The following is a 21843-nucleotide window of genomic DNA, read 5'->3' on the forward strand; positions in this document are numbered from 1 at the left end:
AAAAACACATTGCTTATATTACAATAACGTGATGGTGGTCAAAGACACATTACTTACATTGCACTGACGTGATGGTGGTCAGAGACACATTGCTTATGTTACACTAACGTGTTGTTGGTCAGAGACACATTGCTTATATTACACTAAAGTGATGCTGGTCAAAGACGCATTGTTTATATTACACTAACGTGATGTTGGTCAGAGACGCATTGCTTATATTACACTAACGTGATGCTGGTCAAAGACAAATTGCTTATATTACACTAACGTGATGGTGGTCAAAGACGCATTGCTTATATTACACTAACGTGATGGTGGTCAAAAACACATTGCTTATATTACACTGAAGTGATGGTGGTCAGAGACACATTGCTTATATTACACTAACGTGATGGTGGTCAAAAAAACATTGCTTATATTACACTAACGTGATGGTGGTCAAAGACACATTGCTTACATTGCACTAACGTGAAGGTGGTCAGAGACACATTGCTTATATTACACTGACGTGATGGTGGTCAAAGACACATTGCTTATATTGCACTAACGTGATGGTGGTCAGAGACATATTGCTTATATTATACTACCGTGATGGTGGTCAAAGGCACATTACTTATATTACACTAACGTGATGGATGTCAAAGACACATCGCTTATATTACACTAACGTGATGCTGGTCAAAGACGCATTGCTTATATTACACTAACGTGATGGTGGTCAAAGACACATTGCTTATATTGCACTAACGTGAAGGTGGTCAGAGACACATTGCTTATATTACACTGACGTGATGGTGGTCAAAGACACATTGCTTATATTGCACTAACGTGATGGTGGTCAGAGACATATTGCTTATATTATACTACCGTGATGGTGTTCAAAGACAGATTACTTATATTACACTAACGTGATGGTGGTCAAAGACACATCGCTTATATTACACTGACGTGATGGTGGTCAAAGACAAATTGCTTATATTACACTAACGTGATGGTGGTCAAAGACGCATTGCTTATATTACTCTAACGTGATGGTGGTCAAAAACACATTGCTTATATTACAATAACGTGATGGTGGTCAAAGACACATTACTTACATTGCACTGACGTGATGGTGGTCAGAGACACATTGCTTATGTTACACTAACGTGATGTTGGTCAGAGACACATTGCTTATATTACACTAAAGTGATGCTGGTCAAAGACGCATTGTTTATATTACACTAACGTGATGTTGGTCAGAGACGCATTGCTTATATTACACTAACGTGATGCTGGTCAAAGACGCATTGCTTATATTACACTAACGTGATGCTGGTCAGAGACACATTGCTTATATTACACTAACGTGATGCTGGTCAAAGACGCATTGCTTATATTACACTAACGTGATGTTGGTCAAAATCACATTGCTTATATTACACTGACGTGATGGTGGTCAGAGACACATTGCTTATATTACACTAACGTGATGGTGGTCAAAGACAAATTGCTTATATTACACTAACGTGATGGTGGTCAAAGACACATTACTTATATTACACTAAGGTGATGGTGGTCAAAGACACATCGCTTATATTACACTGACGTGATGGTGGTCAAAGACAAATTGCTTATATTACACTAACGTGATGTTGGTCAAAATCACATTGCTTATATTACACTGACGTGATGGTGGTCAGAGACACATTGCTTATATTACACTAACGTGATGGTGGTCAAAGACAAATTGCTTATATTACACTAACGTGATGGTGGTCAAAGACACATTGCTTATGTTACACTAACGTGATGGTGGTCAAAGACACATCGCTTATATTACACTGACGTGATGGTGGTCAAAGACAAATTGCTTATATTACACTAACGTGATGGTGGTCAAAGACGCATTGCTTATATTACACTAACGTTATGGTGGTCAAAAACACATTGCTTATATTAAACTGAAGTGATGGTGGTCAGAGACACATTGCTTATATTACACTAACGTGATGGTGGTCAAAAAAACATTGCTTATATTACACTAACGTGATGGTGGTCAAAGACACATTGCTTACATTGCACTAACGTGAAGGTGGTCAGAGACACATTGCTTATATTACACTGACGTGATGGTGGTCAAAGACACATTGCTTATATTGCACTAACGTGATGGTGGTCAGATACATATTGCTTATATTATACTACCGTGATGGTGGTCAAAGGCACATTACTTATATTACACTAACGTGATGGATGTCAAAGACACATCGCTTATATTACACTAACGTGATGCTGGTCAAAGACGCATTGCTTATATTACACTAACGTGATGGTGGTCAAAGACACATTGCTTATATTGCACTAACGTGAAGGTGGTCAGAGACACATTGCTTTTATTACACTGACGTGATGGTGGTCAAAGACACATTGCTTATATTGCACTAACGTGATGGTGGTCAGAGACATATTGCTTATATTATACTACCGTGATGGTGTTCAAAGACAGATTACTTATATTACACTAACGTGATGGTGGTCAAAGACACATCGCTTATATTACACTGACGTGATGGTGGTCAAAGACAAATTGCTTATATTACACTAACGTGATGGTGGTCAAAGACGCATTGCTTATATTACTCTAACGTGATGGTGGTCAAAAACACATTGCTTATATTACAATAACGTGATGGTGGTCAAAGACACATTACTTACATTGCACTGACGTGATGGTGGTCAGAGACACATTGCTTATGTTACACTAACGTGTTGTTGGTCAGAGACACATTGCTTATATTACACTAAAGTGATGCTGGTCAAAGACGCATTGTTTATATTACACTAACGTGATGTTGGTCAGAGACGCATTGCTTATATTACACTAACGTGATGCTGGTCAAAGACAAATTGCTTATATTACACTAACGTGATGGTGGTCAAAGACGCATTGCTTATATTACACTAACGTGATGGTGGTCAAAAACACATTGCTTATATTACACTGAAGTGATGGTGGTCAGAGACACATTGCTTATATTACACTAACGTGATGGTGGTCAAAAAAACATTGCTTATATTACACTAACGTGATGGTGGTCAAAGACACATTGCTTACATTGCACTAACGTGAAGGTGGTCAGAGACACATTGCTTATATTACACTGACGTGATGGTGGTCAAAGACACATTGCTTATATTGCACTAACGTGATGGTGGTCAGAGACATATTGCTTATATTATACTACCGTGATGGTGGTCAAAGGCACATTACTTATATTACACTAACGTGATGGATGTCAAAGACACATCGCTTATATTACACTAACGTGATGCTGGTCAAAGACGCATTGCTTATATTACACTAACGTGATGGTGGTCAAAGACACATTGCTTATATTGCACTAACGTGAAGGTGGTCAGAGACACATTGCTTATATTACACTGACGTGATGGTGGTCAAAGACACATTGCTTATATTGCACTAACGTGATGGTGGTCAGAGACATATTGCTTATATTATACTACCGTGATGGTGTTCAAAGACAGATTACTTATATTACACTAACGTGATGGTGGTCAAAGACACATCGCTTATATTACACTGACGTGATGGTGGTCAAAGACAAATTGCTTATATTACACTAACGTGATGGTGGTCAAAGACGCATTGCTTATATTACTCTAACGTGATGGTGGTCAAAAACACATTGCTTATATTACAATAACGTGATGGTGGTCAAAGACACATTACTTACATTGCACTGACGTGATGGTGGTCAGAGACACATTGCTTATGTTACACTAACGTGATGTTGGTCAGAGACACATTGCTTATATTACACTAAAGTGATGCTGGTCAAAGACGCATTGTTTATATTACACTAACGTGATGTTGGTCAGAGACGCATTGCTTATATTACACTAACGTGATGCTGGTCAAAGACGCATTGCTTATATTACACTAACGTGATGCTGGTCAGAGACACATTGCTTATATTACACTAACGTGATGCTGGTCAAAGACGCATTGCTTATATTACACTAACGTGATGTTGGTCAAAATCACATTGCTTATATTACACTGACGTGATGGTGGTCAGAGACACATTGCTTATATTACACTAACGTGATGGTGGTCAAAGACAAATTGCTTATATTACACTAACGTGATGGTGGTCAAAGACACATTACTTATATTACACTAAGGTGATGGTGGTCAAAGACACATCGCTTATATTACACTGACGTGATGGTGGTCAAAGACAAATTGCTTATATTACACTAACGTGATGGTGGTCAAAAACGCATTGCTTATATTACACTAACGTGATGGTGGTCAAAAACACATTGCTTATATTACACTAAAGTGATGTTGGTCAGAGACACATTGCTTGTATTACACTAACGTGATGCTGGTCAAAGACGCATTGCTTATATTACACTTACGTGATGTTGGTCAGAGACAAATTGCTTATATTACACTAACGTGATGGTGGTCAAAAACACATTGCTTATATTACATTGACGTGATGGTGGTCAAAGACGCATTGCTTATATTACACTAACGTGATGTTGGTCAAAGACGCATTGCTTATATTACACTAACGTGATGGTGGTCAAAGACACATTGCTTATATTACACTAACGTGATGGTGGTCAAAAAAACATTGCTTATATTACACTAACGTGATGGTGGTCAAAGACACATTGTTTACATTGCACTAACGTGAAGGTGGTCAGAGACACATTGCTTATATTACACTGACGTGATGGTGTTCAAAGACGCATTGCTTATATTACACTAAAGTGATGCTGGTCAAAGACGCATTGCTTATATTACACTAACGTGATGGTGGTCAAAGACACATTGCTTATATTACACTAACGTGATGGTGGTCAAAAAAACATTGCTTATATTACACTAACGTGATGGTGGTCAAAGACACATTGCTTATATTGCACTAACGTGATGGTGGTCAGAGACACATTGCTTATATTACACTGACGTGATGGTGGTCAGAGACGCATTGCTTATATTACACTAACGTGATGGTGGTCAAAGACGCATTGCTTATATTACACTAAAGTGATGTTGGTCAGAGACACATTGCTTCTATTTCTCTAACGTGATACTGGTCAGAGACGCATTGCTTATATTACACTAACATGACGTTGGTCAGAGACGCATTGCTTATATTACACTAGCGTGATGGTGTTCAAAGACGCATTGCCTATATTACACTAAAGTGATGTTGGTCAGAGACACATTGCTTATATTACACTAACGTGATGCTGATCAAAGACGCATTGCTTATATTACACTAATGTGATGTTGGTCAGAGACGCATTGCTTATATTACACTAACGTGATGGTGGTCAAAAAAACATTGCTTATATTACACTAACGTGATGGTGGTCAAAGACACATTGCTTACATTGCACTAACGTGAAGGTGGTCAGAGACACATTGCTTATATTACACTGACGTGATGGTGGTCAAAGACACATTGCTTATATTGCACTAACGTGATGGTGGTCAGAGACATATTGCTTATATTATACTACCGTGATGGTGGTCAAAGACACATTACTTATATTACACTAACGTGATGGTTGTCAAAGACACATCGCTTATATTACACTAACGTGATGCTGGTCAAAGACGCATTGCTTATATTACACTAACGTGATGGTTGTCAAAGACACATTGCTTATATTGCACTAACGTGAAGGTGGTCAGAGACACATTGCTTATATTACACTGACCTGATGGTGGTCAAAGACACATTGGTTATATTGCACTAACGTGATGGTGGTCAGAGACATATTGCTTATATTATACTACCGTGATGGTGTTCAAAGACAGATTACTTATATTACACTAACGTGATGGTGGTCAAAGACACATCGCTTATATTACACTGACGTGATGGTGGTCAAAGTCAAATTGCTTATATTACACTAACGTGATGGTGGTCAAAGACACATTACTTATATTGCACTGACGTGATGGTGGTCAGAGACACATTGCTTATGTTACACTAACGTGATGTTGGTCAGAGACACGTTGCTTATATTACACTAACGTGATGCTGGTCAGAGACACATTGCTTATATTACACTAACGTGATGCTGGTCAAAGACGCATTGCTTATATTACACTAACGTGATGTTGGTCAAAATCACATTGCTTATATTACACTGACGTGATGGTGGTCAGAGACACATTGCTTATATTACACTAACGTGATGGTGGTCAAAAAAACATTGCTTATATTACACTAACGTGATGGTGGTCAAAGACACATTGCTTACATTGCACTAACGTGAAGGTGGTCAGAGACACATTGCTTATATTACACTGACGTGATGGTGGTCAAAGACACATTAGTTATATTGCACTAACGTGATGGTGGTCAGAGACATATTGCTTATATTATACTACCGTGATGGTGGTCAAAGACACATTACTTATATTACACTAACGTGATGGTGGTCAAAGACACATCGCTTATATTACACTGACGTGATGGTGGTCAAAGACAAATTGCTTATATTACACTAACGTGATGTGGTCAAAGACGCATTGTTTATATTACACTAACGTGATGTTGGTCAGAGACGCATTGCTTATATTACACTAACGTGATGCTGGTCAAAGACGCATTGCTTATATTACACTAACGTGATGCTGGTCAGAGACACATTGCTTATATTACCCTAACGTGATGCTGGTCAAAGACGCATTGCTTATATTACACTAACGTGATGTTGGTCAGAGACGCATTGCTTATATTACACTAACGTGATGGTGGTCAAAGACGCATTGCTTATATTACACTAAAGTGATGTTGGTCAGAGACACATTGCTTATATTACACTAACGTGATGCTGGTCAAAGACGCATTGCTTATATTACACTAACGTGATGCTGGTCAGAGACGCATTGCTTATATTACACTAACGTGATGGTGGTCAAAGACAAATTGCTTATATTACACTAACGTGATTGTGGTCAAAAACACATTGCTTATATTACACTGACGTGATGGTGGTCAGATACACATTGCTTATATTGCACTAACGTGATGGTGCTCAGAGACATATTGCTTATATTATACTACCGTGATGGTGGTCAAAGACACATCGCTTATATTACACTGACGTGATGGTGGTCAAAGACAAATTGCTTATATTACACTAACGTGATGGTGGTCAAAGACGCATTGCTTATATTACACTAACGTGATGGTGGTCAAAAACACATTGCTTATATTACAATAACGTGATGGTGGTCAAAGACACATTACTTATATTGCACTAACGTGATGGTGGTCAGAGACACATTGCTTATATTACACTAACGTGATGTTGGTCAGAGACACATTGCTTATATTACACTAACGTTATGCTGGTCAAAGACGCATTGTTTATAATTACACTAACGTGATGTTGGTCAGAGACACATTGCTTATATTACACTAACGTGATGCTGGTCAAAGACGCATTGCTTATATTACACTAACGTGATGTTGGTCAAAGACACATTGCTTATATTACACTAACGTGATGCTGGTCAAAGACGCATTGCTTATATTACACTAACGTGATGTTGGTCAGAGACGCATTGCTTATATTACACTAACGTGATGCTGGTCAAAGACGCATTGCTTATATTACACTAAAGTGATGTTGGTCAGAGACGCATTGCTTATATTACACTAACGTGATGGTGGTCAAAGACAAATTGCTTATATTACACTAACGTGATTGTGGTCAAAAACACATTGCTTATATTACACTGACGTGAAGGTGGTCAGATACACATTGCTTATATTGCACTAACGTGATGGTGCTCAGAGACATATTGCTTATATTATACTACCGTGATGGTGGTCAAAGACACATCGCTTATATTACACTGACGTGATGGTGGTCAAAGACAAATTGCTTATATTACACTAACGTGATGGTAGTCAAAGACGCATTGCTTATATTACACTAACGTGATGGTGGTCAAAAACACATTGCTTATATTACAATAACGTGATGGTGGTCAAAGACACATTACTTATATTGCACTAACGTGATGGTGGGCAGAGACACATTGCTTATATTACACTAACGTGATGTTGGTCAGAGACACATTGCTTATATTACACTAACGTGATGCTGGTCAAAGACGCATTGTTTATAATTACACTAACGTGATGTTGGTCAGAGACACATTGCTTATATTACACTAACGTGATGCTGGTCAAAGACGCATTGCTTAAATTACACTAACGTGATGTTGGTCAGAGACAAATTGCTTATATTACACTAACGTGATGCTGGTCAAAGACGCTTTGCTTATATTACACTAACGTGATGTTGGTCAGAGACGCATTGCTTATATTACACTAACGTGATGCTGGTCAAAGACGCATTGCTTATATTACACTAAAGTGATGTTGGTCAGAGACGCATTACTTATATTACACTAACGTGATGCTGGTCAAAGACAAATTGCTTATATTACACTAACGTGATGTTGGTCAGAGACGCATTGCTTATATTACACTAACGTGATGGTGGTCAAAGACAAATTGCTTATATTACACTAACGTAATGGTGGTCAAAAACACATTGCTTATATTACACTGACGTGATGGTGGTCAGAGACACATTGCTTATATTACACTAACGTGATGGTGGTCAAAAAAACATTGCTTATATTACACTAACGTGATGGGGGTCAAAGACACATTGCTTTTATTGCACTAACGTGAAGGTGGTCAGAGACACATTGCTTATATTACACTGACGTGATGGTGGTCAAAGACACATTGCTTATATTGCACTAACGTGATGGAGGTCAGAGACACATTGCTTATATTACACTAACGTGATGTTGGTTAGAGACACATTGATTATATTACACTAACGTGATGCTGGTCAAAGATGCATTGTTTATAATTACACTAACGTGATGTTGGTCATAGACGCATTGCTTATATTATACTACCGTGATGGTGGTCATAGACACATTACTTATATTACACTAACGTGATGGTGGTCAAAGACACATCGCTTATATTACACTGACGTGATGGTGGTCAAAGACAAATTGCTTATATTACACTAACGTGATGGTGGTCAAAGACGCATTGCTTATATTACACTAACGTGATGGTGGTCAAAAACACATTGCTTATATTACAATAACGTGATGCTGGTCAAAGATACATTACTTATATTGCACTGACGTGATGGTGGTCAGAGACACATTACTTATATTACACTAACGTGATGTTGGTTAGAGAAATATTGCTTATATTACACTAATGTGATGCTGGTCAATGACGCATTGTTTATATTACACTAACGTGATGTTGGTCAGAGACGCATTGCTTATATTACACTAACGTGATGCTGGTCAAAGACGCATTGCTTATATTACACTAACGTGATGCTGGTCAGAGACACATTGCTTATATTACACTAACGTGATGCTGGTCAAAGACGCATTGCTTATATTACACTAACGTGATGTTGGTCAGAGACGCATTGCTTATATTACACTAACGTGATGGTGGTCAAAGACGCATTGCTTATATTACACTAAAGTGATGTTGGTCAGAGACACATTGCTTATATTACACTAACGTGATGCTGGTCAATGACGCATTGCTTATATTACACTAACGTGATGTTGGTCAGAGACGCATTGCTTATATTACACTAACGTGATGGTGGCCAAAGACACATTGCTTATATTACACTGACGTGATGGTGGTCAGAGACACATTGCTTATATTACACTAACGTGATGGTGGTAAAAAAAACATTGCTTATATTACACTAACGTGATGGTGGTCAAAGACACATTGCTTATATTGCACTAACGTGGAGGTGGTCAGAGACACATTGCTTATATTACACTGACGTTATGGTGGTCAAAGACACATTTCTTATATTGCACTAACGTGATGGCGCTCAGAGACATATTGCTTATATTATACTACCGTGATGGTGGTCAAAGACACATCGCTTATATTACACTGACGTGATGGTGGTCAAAGACAAATTGCTTATATTACACTAATGTGATGGTGGTCAAAGACGCATTGCTTATATTACTCTAACGTGATGGTGGTCAAAAACACATTGGTTATATTACAATAACGTGATGGTGTTCAAAGACACATTACTTATATTGCACTAACGTGATGGTGGTCAGAGACACATTGCTTATATTACACTAACGTGATGTTGGTCAGAGACACATTGCTTATATTACACTAACGTGATGCTGGTCAAAGACGCATTGTTTATAATTACACTATCGTGATGTTGGTCAGAGACACATTGCTTATATTACACTAACGTGATGCTGGTCAAAGACGCATTGCTTATATTACACTAACGTGATGTTGGTCAGAGACACATTGCTTATATTACACTAACGTGATGCTGGTCTAAGACGCATTGCTTATATTACACTAACGTGATGGTGGTCAGAGACATATTGCTTATATTATACTACCGTGATGGTGGTCAAAGGCACATTACTTATATTACACTAACGTGATGGTTGTCAAAGACACATCGCTTATATTACACTAACGTGATGCTGGTCAAAGACGCATTGCTTATATTACACTAACGTGATGGTGGTCAAAGACACATTGCTTATATTGCACTAACGTGAAGGTGCTCAGAGACACATTGCTTATATTACACTGACGTGATGGTGGTCAAAGACACATTGGTTATATTGCACTAACGTGATGGTGGTCAGAGACATATTGCTTATATTATACTACCGTGATGGTGTTCAAAGACAGATTACTTATATTACACTAACGTGATGGTGGTCAAAGACACATCGCTTATATTACACTGACGTGATGGTGGTCAAAGACAAATTGCTTATATTACACTAACGTGATGGTGGTCAAAGACGCATTGCTTATATTACTCTAACGTGATGGTGGTCAAAAACACATTGCTTATATTACAATAACGTGATGGTGGTCAAAGACACATTACTTATATTGCACTGACGTGATGGTGGTCAGAGACACATTGCTTATGTTACACTAACGTGATGTTGGTCAGAGACACATTGCTTATATTACACTAAAGTGATGCTGGTCAAAGACGCATTGTTTATATTACACTAACGTGATGTTGGTCAGAGACGCATTGCTTATATTACACTAACGTGATGCTGGTCAAAGACGCATTGCTTATATTACACTAACGTGATGCTGGTCAGAGACACATTGCTTATATTACACTAACGTGATGCTGGTCAAAGACGCATTGCTTATATTACACTAACGTGATGTTGGTCAAAATCACATTGCTTATATTACACTGACGTGATGGTGGTCAGAGACACATTGCTTATATTACACTAACGTGATGGTGGTCAAAGACAAATTGCTTATATTACACTAACGTGATGGTGGTCAAAGACACATTACTTATATTACACTGACGTGATGGTGGTCAAAGACAAATTGCTTATATTACACAAACGTGATGGTGGTCAAAAACACATTGCTTATATTACACTGGAGTGATGGTGGTCAGAGACACATTGCTTATATTACACTAACGTGATGGTGGTCAAAAAAACATTGCTTATATTACACTAACGTGATGGTGGTCAAAGACACATTGCTTACATTGCACTAACGTGAAGGTGGTCAGAGACGCATTGCTTATATTACACTGACGTGATGGTGGTGAAAGACACATTGCTTATATTGCACTAACGTGATGGTGGTCAGAGACATATTGCTTATATTATACTACCGTGATGGTGGTCAAAGGCACATTACTTATATTACACTAACGTGATGGTTGTCAAAGACACATCGCTTATATTATACTAACGTGATGCTGGTCAAAGACGCATTGCTTATATTACACTAACGTGATGGTGGTCAAAGACACATTGCTTATATTGCACTAACGTGAAGGTGGTCAGAGACACATTGCTTATATTACACTGACGTGATGGTGGTCAAAGACACATTGCTTATATTGCACTAACGTGATGGTGGTCAGAGACATATTGCTTATATTATACTACCGTGATGGTGTTCAAAGACAGATTACTTATATTACACTAACGTGATGGTGGTCAAAGACACATCGCTTATATGACACTGACGTGATGGTGGTCAAAGACAAATTGCTTATATTACACTAACGTGATGGTGGTCAAAGACGCATTGCTTATATTACTCTAACGTGATGGTGGTCAAAAACACATTGCTTATATTACAATAACGTGATGGTGGTCAAAGACACATTACTTATATTGCACTGACGTGATGCTGGTCAAAGACGCATTGCTTATGTTACACTAACGTGATGTTGGTCAGAGACACATTGCTTATATTACACTAAAGTGATGCTGGTCAAAGACGCATTGTTTATATTACACTAACGTGATGTTGGTCAGAGACGCATTGCTTATATTACACTAACGCGATACTGGTCAAAGACGCATTGCTTATATTACACTAACGTGATGCTGGTCAGAGACACATTGCTTATATTACACTAACGTGATGCTGGTCAAAGACGCATTGCTTATATTACACTAACGTGATGTTGGTCAAAATCACATTGCTTATATTACACTGACGTGATGGTGGTCAGAGACAAATTGCTTATATTACACTAACGTGATGGTGGTCAAAGACACATTACTTATATTACACTAACGTGATGGTGGTCAAAGACACATCGCTTATATTACACTGACGTGATGGTGGTCAAAGACAAATTGCTTATATTACACTAACGTGATGGTGGTCAAAGACGCATTGCTTATATTACACTAACGTGATGGTGGTCAAAAACACATTGCTTATATTACAATAACGTGATAGTGGTCAAAGACACATTACTTATATTGCACTTACGTGATGGTGGTCAAAGACACATTGCTTATATTACACTAACGCGATGTTGGTCAGAGACACATTGCTTATATTACACTAACGTGATGGTGGTCAAAGACGCATTGCTTATATTACACTAAAGTGATGTTGGTCAGAGACACATTGCTTGTATTACACTAACGTGATGCTGGTCAAAGACGCATTGCTTATATTACACTTACGTGATGTTGGTCAGAGACAAATTGCTTATATTACACTAACGTGATGGTGGTCAAAAACACATTGCTTATATTACATTGACGTGATGGTGGTCAAAGACGCATTGCTTATATTACACTAACGTGATGTTGGTCAGAGACCCATTGCTTATATTACACTTACGTGATGCTGGTCAAAGACGCATTGCTTATATTACACTAACGTGATGGTGGTCAAAGACACATTGCTTATATTACACTAACGTGATGGTGGTCAAAAAAACATTGCTTATATTACACTAACGTGATGGTGGTCAAAGACACATTGTTTACATTGCACTAACGTGAAGGTGGTCAGAGACACATTGCTTATATTACACTAACGTGATGTTGGTCAGAGACCCATTGCTTATATTACACTTACGTGATGCTGGTCAAAGACGCATTGCTTATATTACACTAACGTGATGGTGGTCAAAGACACATTGCTTATATTACGCTAACGTGATGGTGGTCAAAAAAACATTGCTTATATTACACTAACGTGATGGTGGTCAAAGACACATTGTTTACATTGCACTAACGTGAAGGTGGTCAGAGACACATTGCTTATATTACACTGACGTGATGGTGGTCAAAGACGCATTGCTTATATTACACTAAAGTGATGCTGGTCAAAGACGCATTGCTTATATTACACTAACGTGATGGTGGTCATAGACACATTGCTTATATTACACTAACGTGATGGTGGTCAAAAAAACATTGCTTATATTACACTAACGTGATGGTGGTCAAAGACACATTGCTTATATTGCACTAACGTGATGGTGGTCAGAGACACATTGCTTATATTACACTGACGTGATGGTGGTCAGAGACGCATTGCTTATATTACACTAACGTGATGGTGGTCAAAGACGCATTGCTTATATTACACTAAAGTGATGTTGGTCAGAGACACATTGCTTCTATTGCTCTAACGTGTTACTGGTCAAAGACGCATTGCTTATATTACACTAACATGACGTTGGTCAGAGACGCATTGCTTATATTACACTAGCGTGATGGTGTTCAAAGACGCATTGCTTATATTACACTAAAGTGATGTTGGTCAGAGACACATTGCTTATATTACACTAACGTGATGCTGGTCAAAGACGCATTGCTTATATTACACTAACGTGATGTTGGTCAGAGACGCATTGCTTATATTACACTAACGTGATGGTGGTCAAAGACAAATTGCTTATATTACACTAACGTGATGGTGGTCAAAAACACATTGCTTATATTACATTGAAGTGATGGTGGTCAGAGACACATTGCTTATATTACACTAACGTGATGGTGGTCAAAAAAACATTGCTTATATTACACTAACGTGATGGTGGTCAAAGACACATTGCTTACATTGCACTAACGTGAAGGTGGTCAGAGACACATTGCTTATATTACACTGACGTGATGGTGGTCAAAGACACATTGCTTATATTGCACTAACGTGATGGTGGTCAGAGACATATTGCTTATATTACACTAACGTGATGGTGGTCAAAGACACATTGCTTATATTACACTAACGTGATGGTGGTCAAAAAAACATTGCTTATATTACACTAACGTGATGGTGGTCAAAGACACATTGTTTACATTGCACTAACGTGAAGGTGGTCAGAGACACATTGCTTATATTACACTAACGTGATGTTGGTCAGAGACCCATTGCTTATATTACACTTACGTGATGCTGGTCAAAGACGCATTGCTTATATTACACTAACGTGATGGTGGTCAAAGACACATTGCTTATATTACACTAACGTGATGGTGGTCAAAAAAACATTGCTTATATTACACTAACGTGATGGTGGTCAAAGACACATTGTTTACATTGCACTAACGTGAAGGTGGTCAGAGACACATTGCTTATATTACACTGACGTGATGGTGGTCAAAGACGCATTGCTTATATTACACTAAAGTGATGCTGGTCAAAGACGCATTGCTTATATTACACTAACGTGATGGTGGTCATAGACACATTGCTTATATTACACTAACGTGATGGTGGTCAAAAAAACATTGCTTATATTACACTAACGTGATGGTGGTCAAAGACACATTGCTTATATTGCACTAACGTGATGGTGGTCAGAGACACATTGCTTATATTACACTGACGTGATGGTGGTCAGAGACGCATTGCTTATATTACACTAACGTGATGGTGGTCAAAGACGCATTGCTTATATTACACTAAAGTGATGTTGGTCAGAGACACATTGCTTCTATTGCTCTAACGTGTTACTGGTCAAAGACGCATTGCTTATATTACACTAACATGACGTTGGTCAGAGACGCATTGCTTATATTACACTAGCGTGATGGTGTTCAAAGACGCATTGCTTATATTACACTAAAGTGATGTTGGTCAGAGACACATTGCTTATATTACACTAACGTGATGCTGGTCAAAGACGCATTGCTTATATTACACTAACGTGATGTTGGTCAGAGACGCATTGCTTATATTACACTAACGTGATGGTGGTCAAAGACAAATTGCTTATATTACACTAACGTGATGGTGGTCAAAAACACATTGCTTATATTACATTGAAGTGATGGTGGTCAGAGACACATTGCTTATATTACACTAACGTGATGGTGGTCAAAAAAACATTGCTTATATTACACTAACGTGATGGTGGTCAAAGACACATTGCTTACATTGCACTAACGTGAAGGTGGTCAGAGACACATTGCTTATATTACACTGACGTGATGGTGGTCAAAGACACATTGCTTATATTGCACTAACGTGATGGTGGTCAGAGACATATTGCTTATATTATACTACCGTGATGGTGGTCAAAGACACATTACTTATATTACACTAACGTGATGGTTGTCAAAGACACATCGCTTATATTACACTAACGTGATGCTGGTCAAAGACGCATTGCTTATATTACACTAACGTGATGGTTGTCAAAGACACATTGCTTATATTGCACTAACGTGAAGGTGGTCAGAGACACATTGCTTATATTACACTGACGTGATGGTGGTCAAAGACACATTGGTTATATTGCACTAACGTGATGGTGGTCAGAGACATATTGCTTATATTATACTGCCGTGATGGTGTTCAAAGACAGATTACTTATATTACACTAACGTGATGGTGGTCAAAGACACATCGCTTATATTACACTGACGTGATGGTGGTCAAAGTCAAATTGCTTATATTACACTAACGTGATGGTGGTCAAAGACGCATTGCTTATATTACACTAACGTGATGGTGGTCAAAAACACATTGCTTATATTACAATAACGTGATGGTGGTCAAAGACACATTACTTATATTGCACTGACGTGATGGTGGTCAGAGACACATTGCTTATGTTACACTAACGTGATGTTGGTCAGAGACACGTTGATTATATTACACTAACGTGATGCTGGTCAAAGACGCATTGTTTATATTACACTAACGTGATGTTGGTCAGAGACGCATTGCTTATATTACACTAACGTGATGCTGGTCAAAGACGCATTGCTTATATTACACTAACGTGATGCTGGTCAGAGACACATTGCTTATATTACACTAACGTGATGCTGGTCAAAGACGCATTGCTTATATTACACTAACGTGATGTTGGTCAAAATCACATTGCTTATATTACACTGACGTGATGGTGGTCAGAGACACATTGCTTATATTACACTAACGTGATGGTGGTCAAAAAAACATTGCTTATATTACACTAACGTGATGGTGGTCAAAGACACATTGCTTACATTGCACTAACGTGAAGGTGGTCAGAGACATATTGCTTATATTACACTGACGTGATGGTGGTCAAAGACACATTAGTTATATTGCACTAACGTGATGGTGGTCAGAGACATATTGCTTATATTATACTACCGTGATGGTGGTCAAAGACACATTACTTATATTACACTAACGTGATGGTGGTCAAAGACACATCGCTTATATTACACTGACGTGATGGTGGTCAAAGACAAATTGCTTATATTACACTAACGTGATGGTGGTCAAAGACGCATTGTTTATATTACACTAACGTGATGTTGGTCAGAGACGCATTGCTTATATTACACTAACGTGATGCTGGTCAAAGACGCATTGCTTATATTACACTAACGTGATGCTGGTCAGAGACACATTGCTTATATTACACTAACGTGATGCTGGTCAAAGACGCATTGCTTATATTACACTAACGTGATGTTGGTCAGAGACGCATTGCTTATATTACACTAACGTGATGGTGGTCAAAGACGCATTGCTTATATTACACAAAAGTGATGTTGGTCAGAGACACATTGCTTATATTACACTAACGTGATGCTGGTCAAAGACGCATTGCTTATATTACACTGACGTGATGGTGGTCAAAGACACATTGCTTATATTGCACTAACGTGATGGTGGTCAGAGACATATTGCTTATATTATACTACCGTGATGGTGTTCAAAGACAGATTACTTATATTACACTAACGTGATGGTGGTCAAAGACACATCGCTTATATGACACTGACGTGATGGTGGTCAAAGACAAATTGCTTATATTACACTAACGTGATGGTGGTCAAAGACGCATTGCTTATATTACTCTAACGTGATGGTGGTCAAAAACACATTGCTTATATTACAATAACGTGATGGTGGTCAAAGACACATTACTTATATTGCACTGACGTGATGCTGGTCAAAGACGCATTGCTTATGTTACACTAACGTGATGTTGGTCAGAGACACATTGCTTATATTACACTAAAGTGATGCTGGTCAAAGACGCATTGTTTATATTACACTAACGTGATGTTGGTCAGAGACGCATTGCTTATATTACACTAACGCGATACTGGTCAAAGACGCATTGCTTATATTACACTAACGTGATGCTGGTCAGAGACACATTGCTTATATTACACTAACGTGATGCTGGTCAAAGACGCATTGCTTATATTACACTAACGTGATGTTGGTCAAAATCACATTGCTTATATTACACTGACGTGATGGTGGTCAGAGACAAATTGCTTATATTACACTAACGTGATGGTGGTCAAAGACACATTACTTATATTACACTAACGTGATGGTGGTCAAAGACACATCGCTTATATTACACTGACGTGATGGTGGTCAAAGACAAATTGCTTATATTACACTAACGTGATGGTGGTCAAAGACGCATTGCTTATATTACACTAACGTGATGGTGGTCAAAAACACATTGCTTATATTACAATAACGTGATAGTGGTCAAAGACACATTACTTATATTGCACTTACGTGATGGTGGTCAAAGACACATTGCTTATATTACACTAACGCGATGTTGGTCAGAGACACATTGCTTATATTACACTAACGTGATGGTGGTCAAAGACGCATTGCTTATATTACACTAAAGTGATGTTGGTCAGAGACACATTGCTTGTATTACACTAACGTGATGCTGGTCAAAGACGCATTGCTTATATTACACTTACGTGATGTTGGTCAGAGACAAATTGCTTATATTACACTAACGTGATGGTGGACAAAAACACATTGCTTATATTACACTGACGTGATGGTGGTCAAAGACGCATTGCTTATATTACACTAACGTGATGTTGGTCAGAGACCCATTGCTTATATTACACTTACGTGATGCTGGTCAAAGACGCATTGCTTATATTACACTAACGTGATGGTGGTCAAAGACACATTGCTTATATTACACTAACGTGATGGTGGTCAAAAAAACATTGCTTATATTACACTAACGTGATGGTGGTCAAAGACACATTGTTTACATTGCACTAACGTGAAGGTGGTCAGAGACACATTGCTTATATTACACTGACGTGATGGTGGTCAAAGACGCATTGCTTATATTACACTAAAGTGATGCTGGTCAAAGACGCATTGCTTATATTACACTAACGTGATGGTGGTCATAGACACATTGCTTATATTACACTAACGTGATGGTGGTCAAAAAACATTGCTTATATTACACTAACGTGATGGTGGTCAAAGACACATTGCTTATATTGCACTAACGTGATGGTGGTCAGAGACACATTGCTTATATTACACTGACGTGATGGTGGTCAGAGACGCATTGCTTATATTACACTAACGTGATGGTGGTCAAAGACGCATTGCTTATATTACACTAAAGTGATGTTGGTCAGAGACACATTGCTTCTATTGCTCTAACGTGTTACTGGTCAAAGACGCATTGCTTATATTACACTAACATGACGTTGGTCAGAGACGCATTGCTTATATTACACTAGCGTGATGGTGTTCAAAGACGCATTGCTTATATTACACTAAAGTGATGTTGGTCAGAGACACATTGCTTATATTACACTAACGTGATGCTGGTCAAAGACGCATTGCTTATATTACACTAACGTGATGTTGGTCAGAGACGCATTGCTTATATTACACTAACGTGATGGTGGTCAAAGACAAATTGCTTATATTACACTAACGTGATGGTGGTCAAAAACACATTGCTTATATTACATTGAAGTGATGGTGGTCAGAGACACATTGCTTATATTACACTAACGTGATGGTGGTCAAAAAAACATTGCTTATATTACACTAACGTGATGGTGGTCAAAGACACATTGCTTACATTGCACTAACGTGAAGGTGGTCAGAGACACATTGCTTATATTACACTGACGTGATGGTGGTCAAAGACACATTGCTTATATTGCACTAACGTGATGGTGGTCAGAGACATATTGCTTATATTATACTACCGTGATGGTGGTCAAAGACACATTACTTATATTACACTAACGTGATGGTTGTCAAAGACACATCGCTTATATTACACTAACGTGATGCTAGTCAAAGACGCATTGCTTATATTACACTAACGTGATGGTTGTCAAAGACACATTGCTTATATTGCACTAACGTGAAGGTGGTCAGAGACACATTGCTTATATTACACTGACGTGATGGTGGTCAAAGACACATTGCTTATATTACACTGACGTGATGGTGGTCAAAGACACATTGGTTATATTGCACTAACGTGATGGTGGTCAGAGACATATTGCTTATATTATACTGCCGTGATGGTGTTCAAAGACAGATTACTTATATTACACTAACGTGATGGTGGTCAAAGACACATCGCTTATATTACACTGACGTGATGGTGGTCAAAGTCAAATTGCTTATATTACACTAACGTGATGGTGGTCAAAGACGCATTGCTTATATTACACTAACGTGATGATGGTCAAAAACACATTGCTTATATTACAATAACGTGATAGTGGTCAAAGACACATTACTTATATTGCACTGACGTGATGGTGGTCAGAGACACATTGCTTATGTTACACTAACGTGATGTTGGTCAGAGACACGTTGATTATATTACACTAACGTGATGCTGGTCAAAGACGCATTGTTTATATTACACTAACGTGATGTTGGTCAGAGACGCATTGCTTATATTACACTAACGTGATGCTGGTCAAAGACGCATTGCTTATATTACACTAACGTGATGCTGGTCAGAGACACATTGCTTATATTTCACTAACGTGATGCTGGTCAAAGACGCATTGCTTATATTACACTAACGTGATGTTGGTCAAAATCACATTGCTTATATTACACTGACGTGATGGTGGTCAGAGACACATTGCTTATATTACACTAACGTGATGGTGGTCAAAAAAACATTGCTTATATTACACTAACGTGATGGTGGTCAAAGACACATTGCTTACATTGCACTAACGTGAAGGTGGTCAGAGACATATTGCTTATATTACACTGACGTGATGGTGGTCAAAGACACATTAGTTATATTGCACTAACGTGATGGTGGTCAGAGACATATTGCTTATATTATACTACCGTGATGGTGGTCAAAGACACATTACTTATATTACACTAACGTGATGGTGGTCAAAGACACATCGCTTATATTACACTGACGTGATGGTGGTCAAAGACAAATTGCTTATATTACACTAACGTGGTGGTGGTCAAAGACGCATTGTTTATATTACACTAACGTGATGTTGGTCAGAGACGCATTGCTTATATTACACTAACGTGATGCTGGTCAAAGACGCATTGCTTATATTACACTAACGTGATGCTGGTCAGAGACACATTGCTTATATTACACTAACGTGATGCTGGTCAAAGACGCATTGCTTATATTACACTAACGTGATGTTGGTCAGAGACGCATTGCTTATATTACACTAACGTGATGGTGGTCAAAGACGCATTGCTTATATTACACTAAAGTGATGTTGGTCAGAGACACATTGCTTATATTACACTAACGTGATGCTGGTCAAAGACGCATTGCTTATATTACACTAACGTGATTTTGGTCAGAGACGCATTGCTTATATTACACTAACGTGATGGTGGTCAAAGACAAATTGCTTATATTACACTAACGTGATTGTGGTCAAAAACGCATTGCTTATATTACACTGACGTGATGGTGGTCAGATACACATTGCTTATATTGCACTAACGTGATGGTGCTCAGAGACATATTGCTTATATTATACTACCGTGATGGTGGTCAAAGACACATCGCTTATATTACACTGACGTGATGGTGGTCAAAGACAAATTGCTTATATTACACTAACGTGATGGTGGTCAAAGACGCATTGCTTATATTACACTAACGTGATGGTGGTCA

This window comes from Saccoglossus kowalevskii, chromosome 21, assembly GCF_978046115.1.
Source record: "Saccoglossus kowalevskii chromosome 21, keSacKowa6.1, whole genome shotgun sequence".
Classification (NCBI taxonomy): Eukaryota; Metazoa; Hemichordata; class Enteropneusta; family Harrimaniidae; genus Saccoglossus; species Saccoglossus kowalevskii.